Consider the following 13,003-nt stretch of genomic DNA (forward strand, 5'->3'; position numbering starts at 1 on the left):
CTCGACTTGTTCCACTTACTAATGCTGTCACTCGCTGAAGGTTTGAATTTATAGAACAGTCCCTTCTGCTTACAAATAAAACATTCCTAATTCCTAGTTAGGGCAAAGATTAGAAGGAAAAAGTCTTGTTCTTATGGTGATGTCAACACTTTAAATTTCTCATTATTTTTATCATCTTTTAAGATTGTCTCCCACCTTTGGACTTCCTCAGGTCATGTCGTTTCTCACACTGTCTGCTCCAGCTCATATTCAGATGTTATTTGAAAGACTGCTCTTAATTCCTTTAACTTCTTACCTTTTCTGCTTACTCCAAGTCTAAAATATGGGCCATCCTCCCACTTCATTTGCCCAAACCTTACTCATACTTTCTTCAGGCCTAAGTTGTCTTCCTGCCATGGGTTCTCTCTTGGTTTCTATACTCTGTTTTGTTTTTTTTTTCTTCTCTGAACTACTGTTTAAGGTAATGCACGTAATATTTTCATTCTGACTATCTCAAGCTGTTCCCGTATTGCAGCATTTCCCTCTGAGTCAGTGATCCAACCTGGTTTCTTTAAAAAACAGACCTCTTTCCTTGTGAATATGTTTAAGCCATTGGTGTCAACAGTGCCCTTGCATGTAAGATTTGAGGAAGCCCCTCATCTGTCACGTGACTTTTGTATCACCCAGGTTACTTGGCCCCAGCACTTTTTCCAAATACATAATAGTGGTGCTCTGGACTGTCTACTTAAAAACAAATATAAAGTGAATTATTTATTTATAAATTCAGTAGAACGACCTAGTACTCCAGAAATACCAAACAACATACAACCACCAGCATCAGGTATATTTCCAGGTACATAGAGGGTGCAAAGTAATTGTTTACTGGTTGGATGGCTCAATGAATGACTGTGAAATACCAAGTTGTTTAAAAATACAAAGTTTTAAGTACATTTTTATTGTCTATGTGATATTTTGTATTTAATCTTGCATTCTATGCTTTATTCCTAATAGGATTTTATAAACTTACCCACTAGTCAGTTTTTTCAGAATTATTCTAAAATCTGTGCATCTATACTTACTTTGTCATGTGTTATATAGGTCATCCTCAGTAGCACATCTTATACTTTAAAGCTGTGTTTGAGCTTACTTCAGAAATGTACTATCTAATTTGACTTAACCTAGCTAGTAGAAAATTCTCCATATAGATCTAATTACTGCTCTCTTGACAGATTACAAACCTTTTCTCTCAGAATCTTCAAATCATCCTGAGTTCTCCCCTTCCCTCACACTAATTGGTTAACAAGTCCTATCAGTTCTCTCTGCTGAATAACTAACTATCACATCCTGTCCATCTTCTCCTAGCTTACCACTCTAATGAAGAACTTTATTACCTCTCACCTGGACTAGTGCAGTTTCCCAGCTGATCTTCCAGCCTCTAGTCTCTTGCTGTTCCAGGCCATTGTAGGAACTATCATATTAATTCTAAAAAATCGAAAACTAGCCCTCTGCTTAAAATTCAGGATGACTTTCCAGGGTAAAGTCTAAACTACAGCATTATTTTGATAATAATACACCCCAGGATTACCCTTCCATCCATATTTCTTATCCCTCTTCCTCTACTTCAGCATCTAGCACTCTCCATGCTCTTCTCAGCCCTGTCTTTGCACATGCCACCTGCCCTTGGAATGCCTTTGTCTGCCTAACAAGACTCAAAAGTCTGATCCTCTGTGAAACCTCTTCTGCCTCCCCCAGGCAAAGTTAGGAATTCTGTGCATTGTAATTCCATAGCACTTCATGCCTAATCACATCACATTATGGTTTTTCTTGATGTTTTCTCACTGTTCATTAATAAACATGAACTAACTTTTCAGAATATAATACATTTTAGCTTTCGACACATTTCTTAAGTGCAGAAATTTGCCTTCTGTCAGATTTCATGGTTAACCAAAAGACAAGTTAATGTAATCTAACCTATCAGTGGTAATTATAACTTCAACTAATAATGAATGCATTTCAGTAATATTGTAAGGTGATAATTATTCAAGAAACTGGCCTCCCAAGGTTGACTTTAGATAATATCAGTAATATTATATATCACACACATTAGCAAAATCATACAAACAATTGGGGGCCAGAAATTTCAACCTTTACTTCCTGTCTAATCCAATTTAGCTTCTAGATTCTGTGGCTTCATTATAGGGTAGTCATCCTAGTTCTTAACAAAATATTTGGCATTATAGATATTACTATTGACGTTTATAGTTTTAAAGCTCTTTCATGCTTTTATTTGGTTTCCATGGCACTCTGAAGGTCAACATTATAATCCTGTTTTAAGAAAGTAAGTGATTCTAGACTCAGAGAATTTGAGTAATGTGCTGGAATTCGCATAAAAGACCAATATTCGAATCCTCTTTCTGAAACCATACTCTGATCGCGCTCCTCTTTTTAGTGATACCAGAAGGCAGACAGAACAACATTTTGAAACCCAAGATTATGGGTCAAGAAAGGCAAATGGTGGGGGGGAGTGATCAAGATGGTGGAGTAGTAGAATGTGAAGCTCATCTCCTCCCACGAATGCATCAAAAATACCTCTACATGTGGAATGATTCTCACTGAATATCTGCTGCATGCTAGCAGAAGACCTCAGACCTCTGAAAGGGCAAGAAAATCTCCACATAACCAGGTAGGACAAAATTAAAAAGGAAGAAAAAAAGAAAGTGAGAAAGGAATTGGGGATGGGACCTGCTCCCCTGGGAGGGAGCTATGAAAGAGGAAAGGTTCCTGCACCCAGGAAAGTCCCCTGATGGAGAGATCAGCAGTTACAGAGGGGGTGCTTCTGAGCCTCAGAGGAGAATGCAGCAACCGGTTTGCAGCAGCTAGAATGGAGAGAGACCTGCACAGATTGTCAGTGCCACCACTCTGCACTCCCCAGCCTGAAACACACATCTGCTGGTGCTGGTGGGGGCTGGGTGCGGAACCTTAGGCTTCGGAGATCAGACCCAGGGAGAGGACTGGGGTGGGCTGCGTGGAAACTCCCTGAAGAGGCTGGAGTCTGGTGCAGCTGCACCCGCGGGCGTACGCACAGGAAGCCTGGGCTGCCTTAGAGGCCAGGCGCCATTGTGTAGGTGGTGTGCAAGGGGAGGGGTAGGGCCCGCCATTACAGCTTTTTTTCCTGTGTGAGCTCTCAGGTGGCAAGACACAGCCCGCATGAGCTCCAAAAGCAATTGTGAGCCACCACTGTCGCCTAGGCTTCAGGACCAACTGTGAGCCACTACCGCCCCTGTACTTGAGGAGTGGTCTCAAGCCACCAACTCCACCCTGCTGGACTCCAGGAGCAGTTGTGAGCCCCCTCTGCTGCCGTTGTGTGCTCCAGGGATGCACGTGAGCTGTCACCACTGCTGAAAACCCCACAGCCCAGGCACCAGCTGCTGCATCTGTGCACCCCCTTCAAGGGGATAATGACCAGCACATACTGAGGAAAGCGGCGACAGGCATCCATACTAAAAACAGCCCTTGCACCAAAAATATTAAACCCACACGAGCTACGCAGGGATGCTCCCACATATAAATAGCCCTCCAAGACCACAATAGACAACTGTTTCTCCTAAACTCACAGAATAAGAGAAATAATATAAATAAAATGAAGAAGCAGAGGAACCACTCCCAGTTAAAAGACCAAGAGAATTCCCCTGAAAGAACAAACAATGAAGCAGATCTCTTCAGTCTAATAGACACCAGTTTCAAAAAGGAGATAATGAAAATACTGAAGGAATTAAGAAAGGCTGTCGAAAGAAATGCAGAGTATTGTAAAAAGGAACTAGAAACTATAAAGAGGAACCAAGAAAAATTAGAAAACTCATTTGTCAAGACAAAGACTGAACTAAAGGCAGTGAATAGCAGAAGAAATAATGCAGAAGAATGAATAAGTGACCTGGAAGATAGAGTAATGGAAATCACCCAATCAGGACAGAAGACAGAAAGTCAAATGAAAAAAAATGAAAACAATATGAGACCTATGGAATAATATAAACCATGCAAATTTATGCATAATAGGGATTCCAGGAGGGGAAGAAAGAGAATAGGGGATGGAAAATGCATTTGAAGAAATTATGGCAGAAAACTTCCCAAACCTAAAGAAGGAAACAGATAACCCAGTACAGGAAGCACAGAGGTAGAAAATCATCCACACATAAATATGACATCAAAACCAGCAATCATGAGAAGAGGAGAGTACAAACACAGGATACTGAAAATGCATTTAAAATTAAAAGACCAGCAACTTAAAACAATCTTATTTATACATAGACTGCTATATCAAAACCTCATGATAGGGACTTCCCTCTGGTGGTACAGTGATTAAGACTTTGCCTTCCAATGCAGGGGGTGCAGGTTTGATCCCTGGTCGGGGAGCTGAGATCCCAGATGCCTTGGGGCCAAAAGATCAAAATATAAAACAGAAGCAATGTTAACAAAATTCAATAAAGACTTTAAAATTGGTCCACATCAAAAAATCTTTAAAGAAAAAAAAAACACTTCATGGTAACCACATACTGAAAATCTACAATAGATACACAGAAAAGGAAAAGGAATCCAAACACAGCACTTAAAGTTAGTCATCAAATCACAAGAGAACAAAAGAGGAAGGGAAGAAAAAAAGACCTACAAAAACAAATCCAAATCAGTTAACAAAATGGTAACAGGACATATATATCGATAATTACCTTAAATGTAAATGAAAGACATAGACTGGCTGTGTACAAAAACAAGACCTGTATGTATATGCTGTCTACAAGAGACCCACTTCAGGTCTAGAGACACATACAGACTGAAAGTGAGGGGATGGAAGAAGGTATTCCATACAAATGGAAATTTAAAGAAAGCTGGAGTAGCAATACTCATATCAGACAAAATAGACTTTAAAATAAAGACTGTTACAAGAAACAGAGAAGGACATTACATAATGATCAAGGGATCAATCCAAGAAAAAGATGCAACAATTTTAAATATATATGCACCCAACATAGAAGCACTGCAGTATATAAGGCAAATAGTAACAGCCATAAAAGGAGAAATTGACAGTAACACAATAATAGTGGGGGACTTTAACACCCAACTTTCATCAGTGGACAGATCATCCAGACAAAAAAATCAACAAGGAAACACAGGCCTTAAATGACACATTAGACCAGGTGAACTTATATTTATAGAGCATTACATCCAAAAGCAGCAGAATACACACTCTTCTCAAGTGCACATGGAACATTCTCCAGGACTGATCACATGCTGGGCCTCAAAGCAAGCCACGGTTAATTTAAGAAAATGGAAATCATATCAAGCATCTTTTCAACCACAATGCTATGAGATTAGAAATCAACTACAAGAAAAAACTGTAAAAAACAAAAACACATGGAGCTTAAACAATATGCTACTAAAGAAGCAGTGGATCACTGAAGAAATCAAAGAGGAAATCAAGAAATACCTAGAGACAAATGTCAACAAAAGCACAGTGATCCAAAACCTATGGGACACAGAAAAAGCAGTTCTAAGAGGGAAGTCATAGCAATGCAAGCTTACCTCAGGAAACAAGAAAAAGCTCAAATAAACAACCTAACCTTACATCTAAAGCAACTAGAGAAAGAAGAGCAAACAAAACCTAAAGTTAGTAGAAGGAAAGAAATCATAAAGATCAGAGCAGAAATAAATGAAATAGAGTTGAAGAAAATAATAGAAAAGATCAATGAAACTAAAAGATGGTTCTCTGAAAGGATAAACAAAATTGATAAACCTTTAGCCAGACTCATTAAGAAAAAAAGGGAGAGGATGCAAATCAATAAAATTAGAAATGAAAAAGGAGAAATTACAACGGACACCATAGAAATACAAAGGATCATTAGAGACACTACAACTATATGCCAACAAAATGGACAACCTGGAAGAAATGATAAACTCTTAGAAAGATACAATCCCCCAATACTGAATCAGGAAGAAATTGCAAATATGAATAGACCAATCACAAGTACTGAAATTGAAGTTGTGATCAAAAAACTTCCAACAAACAAAAGTGCAGGACCAGATGGCTTCACAGGTGAATTCTATCAAGCATTTAGAGAAGACTTAACATCTATCCTTCTGAAAGTATTCCAAAATACTGCAGAGGAAGGAATGCTCCCAAACTCATTTTATGAGGCTGCCATCATCCTGATACCAAAACCAGACAAAGACACTAGAAGAAAAAGAAAACTGCAGGCCAGTATTAGTGATGAACACAGATGCAAAAACACTTAACAAAATACTAGCAAACCAAATCCAAGAATATATTAAAAGGATCATGCACTATGATCAAGTGGGATTTATCGCAGGGATGCAAACATTTTTCAGTGTCCGCAAATCAGTCAGCGTGATACACCATGTCAACAAATGAGTAAAAACCATTATCATTGTCTCAATAAATGCAGAAAAAGCTTTTGACAAAATTCAACACCGATTTATGATAAAAACTCTCCAGAAAGTGGGAATAGAGGGAACATACCTCAACATAATAAAGGCCATATATGACAGACCCACAGCTAACATCATACTCAATGGTGAAAAGCTGGAAGCATTTCCTCTAAGATCAGGAACAAGATAAGGATGTCCTCTCTTGCCACTTTTATTCAACATAGTTTTGGAAGTCCTAGCTGTGGCAATCAGAGAAGCAAATTGGAAAAGAAGTAAAACTCACTGTTTCCAGATGACATGATGCTCTACGTAGAAAATTCTAAAGATACTACAAGAAAACTACTGGAATCCATCAATGAATTCAGTTGCAGGATACAAAATTAATACACAGAAATCTCTTGAATTCCTATACACTAAAAACGAAAGATCAGAAAGAGAAATTGAAGAAACAATCCCATTTACCATCACATCAAAAATATTAAAGTAGGAATAAACCTACCTAAGAAGACAAAACACCTGTAATTCTGAAAACTATAAGACACCAATGAAAGAAATCAATGATGACACAAACAGATGGAAAGATATAACATATTCTTGGATTGGAAGGATCACAATATTATCACAATGACTATACTCCCCAAGGCAGTTGACAGATTCACTGCAATCCCTAGCAGATTACCAATGGCATCTTTCACAGAACAAAACATTTTAAATTTGTATGGAGACACAAAAGACCCCAAATAGCCAAAGTAATCTTCAGAAAGAAAAATGGAGCTGGCGGAACCAGGTTCCCTGACTTCAGACTATTCTACAAAGCTACAGTCATCAAGACAGTTTGGTACTGGCACAAAAACATATAGATCAATGGATCAGGATAGAAAGCCCAGAAATAACACCATGCACCTATGGTCAATTAATCTTATGACAAAAGAGGCAAGACTGTACAATGGTGAAAAGACATCTCTTTAGTAAATTGTGCTGGGAAAACTGGACAGTTAGATGTAAAAGAATGAACTTAGAACATTCTTTAACGCCCTCTCTTTTACATCTTTATTGGAGTATAATTGCTTTACAATGGTGTGTTAGTGTCTGCTTTATAACAAAGTGAATCAGTTATACATATGCATATGTCCCCATATCTCTTCTCTCTTGTGTCTCCCTCCCTCCCACCCTCCCTATCCCACCCCTCTAGGTCGTTACAAAGCACCAAGCTGATCTCCCAGTGCTATGCGGCTGCTTCCCACTAGCTAGTTATTTTACGTTTGGTAGTGTATATATGTCCATGCCACTCTCTCACTTTGTCCCAGCGTACTCTTTCCCCCTCCCCATATCCTCAAGTGCATTCTCTAGTAGGTCTGTGTTTTTATTGCCATCTTGCCCCTAGGTTCTTCATGACCGTTTTTTTTTTTTTTTTTTTTTAGATTCCATATATATGTGTTAGCATATGGTATTTGTTTTTCTCTTTCTGACTTACTTCACTCTGTATGACAGACTCTAGGTCCATCCACTTCACTACAAATAACTCAATTTCGTTTCTTTTTATGGCTGAGTGATATTCCATTGTATATATGTGCCACATCTTCTTTATCCATTCATCTGTTGGTGGACACTTAGGTTGCTTCCTTGTCCTGGCTGTTGTAAATAGAGTTTCAGTGAACATTTTGGTACATGTAATACCCTTTTGAAAAATAAACTTAAAATGTGTTAAAGACCTAAATATAAGGCCTGATGCTATAAAACTCTTCAAGGAAAACAAGCAGAACACTCTTCAGCATAATATGAGCAATATCTTTTTCATCCACCTCCTTAGAGTAATGAAAATAAAAACAAGTAAATGGGACCTAATTAAACTCAAAAGCTGTTGCACAGCAAAGGAAACCATAAACAAAACAAAAAGACAACCCACAGAATGAGAGAAAATATTTGCAAATGATGTGACTAACAAGGGATTAATCTCCAAAATCTACAAACACCTCATGCAGCTCAATAGCAAAAAAACAAACAACCCAATCAAAAAATTGGGCAGAAGACCTAAATAGACATTTCTCCAAAGAAGACATTTAGATGGCCACAAGGCACGTGAAAAGATGCTCAGCACCACTAATTATTAGAGAAATGCAAATCAAAACTACAATGAGGAATCACCTTACACCAGTCAGAAGGGCCATCATCAAAAAGTCTGTAAACAATAAATGCTGGAGAGGGTGTGGAGGAAAGGGAACCCTCCTGCACTGTTGGTGGCAATGTAAATTGATACAGTCACTATGGAGAATAGTATGGAGGTTCCTTAAAAAACTAAAAATAGAGCTACCATATATATGATCCGGCAGTCCCACTCCTGGGCATATATCCAGAGAAAACCATAATTCAAAAAGATACATGCTTCCCAATGTTCACTGCAGCACTGTTTACAGTACCCAAGACATGGAAGCAACCTAAACATCCATCAACAGATGAATGGATAAAGAAGATGTAGTACATATATCCAATGGAATATTACTCAGCCAATAAAAAGAACAAAGTAATGCCATTTGCAGCAGCATGGATGGACCTGGAGATTATCATACTAAGTGAAGTAAGTCAAACAGACAAATATGATGTCACTGTATGCGGAATCCAAAAAAAAATGATACAAATGAACTTATTTACAAAGCAGAAACAGACTCACAGACTTAGAAAACAAACTTATGGTTACCAAAGGGGAAAGGTTGGGGGGAAGGGATAAATTGGGAGTTTGGGATTGATACATACACACTACTATATTTAAAATAGATAAGGACCTACTGTATAGCACAGGGAACTCTGCTCAGTATTCTCTAATAACCTAAATGGGAAAAGATACATGTGTATGTATAACTGAATCAACTTTGCTGAACACTTGACTGTACTCCAATATAAAATAAAAATTAAAAAATATATATATAAAAACAGCTTTATTGATATGTAAAAAAAAAAACTCTCAGACAAGCAAAAACTAAAAGAATACAGCAATACTAAACCTTTCCTTAAGGAAATATTGAAAAGTCTTCTCTAAATAGAAAAGAAGTAAGAATATATAGGAAAGAGAAAAACACAGCTGGAAAGCAAATCACCTGAATAAGCCAGTACACAGATTTAAAAAAAAAAAATCAGAAAATTTCTGTGAAAGTGATGATAACCACAATGAACAGCAAAAGGAACAACATGAAGATGTAAAAAGATGGGTGAGGAGAGTAAGAAAAAGTGGATTTTTTTTTTCATTTCCTAGAATGTGTTTGAGCATATATGACTACCAGTCTAAGGCAAGTAGATATAGGATGGGGTTAACATACTTGAAAAACAAGGTAACCACAAGTCAAAAACATGCACTAGATTCACAGAAACCAAAAAGAAGAGAACATAAGTATAATACAAAAGAAAATAATCAAACCACAAAAGGAAAAAAAAAAAAAAAGGGACCAAGCAGAAATATAAAATCAATGGGAAAACAAGGTTAAAATGCAATAAGTACGTATCAATAACTATGTATGTAGTTGGAGGAAGTGCTCCAATCGATAGAGCACAGTTGGAGGAAGTGCTCCAATCGATAGACACAGTAGCAGATTGGATAAAGAAAACAAGAGCCTACAATATGCTGCCTACAAGAGACCCACTTTAGGGCAAAGGACACACATAGATTGAAAGTGAGGGGATGTAAAAAGATATTTCATGCAAATGGAAATAAAAAGAAATCAGGAGTGTCATTGCTCATATCAGACAAAATAGACATTAGAACAAAGACCATAAAGATAAAGAAGGACACTATATAATGATAAAAGGAACAATACAAGAAGAGGATTTTATACTCATCAACATATATGTACTTAATATAGGAGCACCCAAATACATAAAACATACTAAAGGGAGAAATTGACAAGAATACAATAATAGTAGGAGACATTTACACCCCACTCACATCAATGGACAGGTCTTCTGGACAGAAAATCACTAAGGCAACAGATCCTAAGTGATATAGTCAAACAGTCAGACTTACTTGATATGTTCAGGACATTACATCCAAAAAAACTACACATTCTTCTCAGGTGCACATGGAACATTCTCTAGGATTGACCACATATTAGGGCACAAGACAGGCCTCAACAAATTTAAGGGTCTAGAAATTATCTCAAGCACCTTTTCTGACAACAATGGCATAAAACTAGAAATCACAGAAATGAGAAAAAAACGGTTTCATGGAGACTAAACAACATGCTGCTAAAAAACCAATGGGTAAACAATGAAATCAAAGAGGAAATTAAAAAATACCTGGAGACAAATGACAATGAAAACACAACCATACAAAATCTATGGTGTATGGCAAAAGCATTTCTTAGAGGGAAGGTTATAGCAATATAGGCCTTCCTCAAAAGACAAGAAAAATCTTAAACAGCCGAATATACCACTTAAAAGAATTAGAAAAAGAACAAACAAAACCTGAACTCAGCAGAAGGAAGGAAATAATAAAGATCATAAAGGAAATAAGATAGAGATTAAAGAGATAGAAAATATCAGTAAAACCAAGAGCTGGTTCTTCGAAAGGGTAAAGCTTCTGCACAGGAAAGGAAAGCATAAACAAAAGGACAGCCCACAGAAAGGAGGAAAATATTTGCAAATGATACAACTAACAAGGGCTTAATTTCCAAAATATACAAACAGCTCATACAACTCAACAATAAAAATACAACCCAATTGAAAAATGGATAGAAGACCTAAATAGACATTTTTCCAAAGACTAAATACAAATAGCCAATAGCCACGTGAAAAAATGTTCAACATCGCTAATTATTAGAGAAATGCAAATCAAAACTACAATGAAGTACCACCTCACACTGGTCAGAATGTCCATCATTAAGAAATCTGTAAATAACAAATGCTGAAGAGGATGTGGAGAAAAGGGAACCCTCCTGCACTTTTGGTGGGAATGTAAGTTAGTACAGACACTACAGAAAACAGTATGGAGGTTCCTGAGAAAATTAAAAATAGAATTACGTTTTATGATCCAGCAATCCCACTCCTGGGTATATATCCAGACAAAACTCTAATCCAAAAAGAAACATGCACCCCTGTGTTCATAGCAGCACTATTCACAGTAGCCAAAACAGGGAAACAACTTAAATGTCCATTGATAGAGGAATGGATAAAGAAGATATGGTACATATATACAATGGAATACTACTTAGCCATAAAAAATGAAATAATGCCATTTGCAGCAACAGGGATGCAACTAGAGATTATCATACTAAGCGAAGTAAGTCAGAAAGAGAAAGACAAATACCATATAATATCACTTATATGTGGAATCTAAAATATGACTCAAACGAAACTATCTACAAAACAGACTCAAGGACGTAGAGAACAGATTTGTGGTTGCCATGGTGGAGGGGGCTGGAGGAGGGCTGGAGTGGGAGGTTGGGGTCAGTAGAGGTAAGCTATTATATGTGGAATGAATAAACAGCAGTGTCTTACTGTATAGCACAAAGAACTATATTTAGTATCCTGTGATTAATCACAATGGAAAAGAATATTTTAAAAAGTATATATACGTGTAACTGAATCACTTTTCTGTACAGCAGAAATTCACACAACATTGTAAATCAACTATATACATCAACAAAAATTTTTTAAAAGGCCAATGATGATGTCAACCTGGATTATTTTGACATCATGTAAAAGAGTAGATGCAAAGCTTACAGAGGTTCCTTTTTTAATGATATTTTGCTAAAACATATGTAAAATTTGCCATGTTAGCCATTCTTAAGTGTATTGTTCAGTGGCATTAAGTACATTCACATTTTTGTGTAACCATCACCATGATCCATCTCAAGAACCTTTTCATCATTCCAAACTGAAATTCTGTACACTAACTCACCATTCCCTGTAGGCCCTGGCAACCACCAGCTACTTTCTGCCTCTATGAATTTGATTCCTCTAGATACTTTATACAAGTGGAATCATACAGTATTGTCCTCTTTTGTCTGGCTTATTTCACTTCATATAATGTCTTCAAGGGTTATCCATGTTGTAGCGTGTCAGAATTTCCTTTTCAAGTTGAATAATATGCCATTTATGTATATATCATGTTTTGTTTATCCATGCGTCCATTGGTGGACATTTGGGTTGTTTCCACCTTTGGCTACTGTGAATAATGCTGCTGTGAACACTGGTATACAAATATTTGATTAGGTGCCTGCTTTCAGTTCTTGGGGGTATATACCCAGAAGTGGAAGTGCTGGATTATATGGTATCTTCTCTTTTCTTGGAAAATAGAAACAGGATAAATTTCTTTTAAAAGTTTTTGTTAGTGTGTTTGTTTTAATTCTAGGAATTCACCCTATCAAAGTGAATCAAATAGCTTATATAAATAAGGATTTTTATAAATTCCCTACTATGAGTCCTATGCTAATTGAAACTTGTGAGCCCAGACATTAATACATAAAAAACACAACTATAGAGAAATAAAATGTGAGCCATCAATATAATAGAATATTGTGCAGTCACTAAAGTGTTTTTGAAGTCCATTTAATGACAGTTGGGAAATGTTTACTATATAATGTTGAATCAAAATCAG

At 37.0% G+C, this 13,003-nt stretch overlaps 1 protein-coding gene across 2 annotated transcripts in view; it reads left to right on the top strand.

The window, feature by feature from the left end:
- The window catches only part of TTC21B (tetratricopeptide repeat domain 21B), a 91,917-nt gene that overhangs the window by 61,414 nt on the left and 17,500 nt on the right, over nucleotides 1–13,003 (top strand). The gene's annotated exons all lie outside the window — the stretch shown is intronic.

This window comes from Phocoena sinus, chromosome 7, assembly GCF_008692025.1.
Source record: "Phocoena sinus isolate mPhoSin1 chromosome 7, mPhoSin1.pri, whole genome shotgun sequence".
NCBI lineage: Eukaryota > Metazoa > Chordata > Mammalia > Artiodactyla > Phocoenidae > Phocoena > Phocoena sinus.